The sequence below is a fragment of the Halichoeres trimaculatus genome, unplaced genomic scaffold (genome assembly GCF_033239565.1).
Source record: "Halichoeres trimaculatus isolate MK-OKI-2021-1 unplaced genomic scaffold, fHalTri1.1 fHalTri1_scaffold_5, whole genome shotgun sequence".
NCBI lineage: Eukaryota > Metazoa > Chordata > Actinopteri > Labriformes > Labridae > Halichoeres > Halichoeres trimaculatus.
Genome location: NW_027437183.1, coordinates 645,001 through 647,500, shown reverse-complemented (window position 1 = coordinate 647,500; position 2,500 = coordinate 645,001). Strand labels below are relative to the sequence as shown.

Sequence of the window (2,500 nt, the reverse complement as noted above, 5' to 3'; positions counted from 1 at the left end):
TTAGTCATTTTTAAACGTTTGTACGAGGCATTTTGGGTTTTCTATAAAAAAGAGAAACACACAAAGATGAGCTGAAAATTATGCTTTTGAAGAAAGTGAAAAAATAAATAAATGTTGAAACAGTCGAATCATCCTGTCGTCATGTGCATCAAGTCTCCATGGCAACACCAACAAAGAAGAGAGAGATCCGTGTTTTTCTCTGCTGAAAATGATTTCTGTGATTAATTTTGTAGTGATGGTGGACACTGGAGCCTAACTGTCAGACAGAAAAAGGACAGAAGAGCAGAAGAAAGAGAAACAGGAGAGAGATAGAGCACAAGCTAAAGGATAACACATGAGCTAAAGGCTAAACACAAGCTAAAGGCTAACACAGGAGCTTAAGGCTAAAACATGAGCTAATGGATAAAATTCAAGCTAAAGACTAAAACACAAGGTGAAGAACAAAATATGAGCCAATGGCTAAAACATGAGCTAAAAGGCTCAAAAACGAGCTACACGACAAAACATGAGCTTAAGACTAAAACACAAGCTCATGGCCAAAATGATGAGCCAATGGCTTAAACACAAGGTATAGGCTAAAACAAAAGGTGAAGGACCAAAAATTAGGTAATGGCTAAAACATGAGCTAAAGGCTAAAACCCAAGCTTAAGGCCAAAATATGAGCTAATGCCTAAAACACAAGGTAACGGCTAAAACACAAGGTATAGGCGATAACACAAGCTAAAGGCTAATATAAAAGATAAAGGACAAAAAATGAGCTAATGCCTAAAACATGAGCTAAAGGCTAAAGCAAGGGCTAGTGGCTTATATATGAGCTAATGGCAAAATCATGAGGTAATAGCTAAAACATGAGGTAATGGCTAAAACACAAGCTAAAGAATTAAATGCAAGTTAAAGGACAAAATATGAGCTTAAGTCTGTAACACATGCTACAGGCTAATACAAAAGATAAAGGACAAAAATTTAGGTAATAGCTTAAGCATGAGCTAATGGCTAAAACACGGGCTAATGGCTCATATTTGAGCTAATGGCCAAAACATGAGCTAAAGGCTAAAACAGGAGCTAAAGGCTAAAACAGGAGCTAATGCCTAAAACATGAACTAATGGCAAAAACGTGAGCAAATGGATAAATTCAAGCTAAAGCCTAAAACACAAGGTGAAGAACAAAATATGAGGTAATGGCTAAAACATGAGCTAAAAGGCTCAAAAACAAGCTAAACGACAAAACATGAGCTTAAGACTAAAACACAAGCTCATGGCCAAAATGATGAGCCAATGGCTTAAACACAAGGGTAAGGCTAAAACAAAAGGTGAAGGACCAAAAATTAGGTAATGGTTAAAACATGAGCTAAAGGCTAAAACCCAAGCTTAAGGCCAAAATATGAGCTAATGCCTAAAACACAAGGTAACGGCTAAAACACAAGGTATAGGCGAAAACACAAGCTAAAGGCTAATATAAAAGATAAAGGACAAAAAATGAGCTAATGCCTAAAACATGAGCTAAAGGCTAAAGCACGGGCTAGTGGCTTATATATGAGCTAATGGCAAAATCATGAGGTAATAGCTAAAACTTGAGCTAAAGGTTTAAACATGAGGTAATGGCTAAAACACAAGCTAATGAATTAAATGCAAGGTAAAGGACAAAATATGAGCTTAACTCTGTAACACATGCTAAAGGCTAATACAAAAGATAAAGGCCAAAACATGAGCAAAAGGCTAAAACATGAGCTAATGGCTAAAACACATGCTAAAGGCCAAAATTAGAGCTAAACACTTAAACCTGAGATTATAGCAAAAACGCAATGAAAAGTACAAAATATAAACTAATGCCTAAAACACAAGATAAGGGACTAAGCATGAGCTAATAGCTAAAACATGCTAATGGCTCAAACATGAGCTAAAGGTGAAAACGTTAGCTGTGAAACGTGAAAATCAGGACAGTAGGAAGCATGAGCTGAAGTTAAAACATAAACACTTCCTCAGAGGTCGGTTTTTGCAGATTCTGGATCAGACATGGGGTGTGCAGGTTTGGTTTTTCCTGGAGGGCTCTTCAGGTCCTTTTTGGTGTTTTTCTACCTCTGCATGAATCTGCGTCCTCCCTCCTCAGACTGAATCAGACCTGTAATGTTTTTTTATTTTAATTCAAGCCTTTCTCAGAGCCCCACTTCCTGACGGGGTCTACGGCTGATCTGGACCAGGCTGAAGCCGTGAAGCGGTCTCAGGTCTCTGACGTGGAGACACGCAGGTAGAGTCTGTTTGACTTCAGTGACCTGATGTTTGCTGAACACGCTCCTCCCAGCTCTGACCTCTTTCCAACACACACTCCACTCTCCTGGATAAGAGAGAGACCACAGGAGGCAGATTGAAGAGGTCCTGGTAAGGGGGTCTGAAGGTCTGGATCTAAGGATGTGTGTCAGACTGCAGACCAGGCAGAAGGGCTGGACCAGGCAGAGGTGTTTGGGGTCAGGATCCGGTTCCTGTTGCGGTCAGAGAGGCTCAG

The 2,500-nt window shown here is 39.7% G+C and overlaps 1 protein-coding gene across 1 annotated transcript in view; it reads left to right on the top strand.

Moving 5' to 3' along the window:
• hira (histone cell cycle regulator a) overlaps positions 1-327 on the top strand; it is a 19,587-nt gene extending 19,260 nt beyond the window's left edge. Inside the window, exon 25 of the mRNA XM_074669893.1 lies at positions 1-327. This exon is cut by the window's left edge and continues 2,327 nt beyond it. The gene's annotated coding sequence lies outside the window, so the exon portion shown is untranslated.
• Positions 328-2,500: the final 2,173 nt, after the last annotated feature.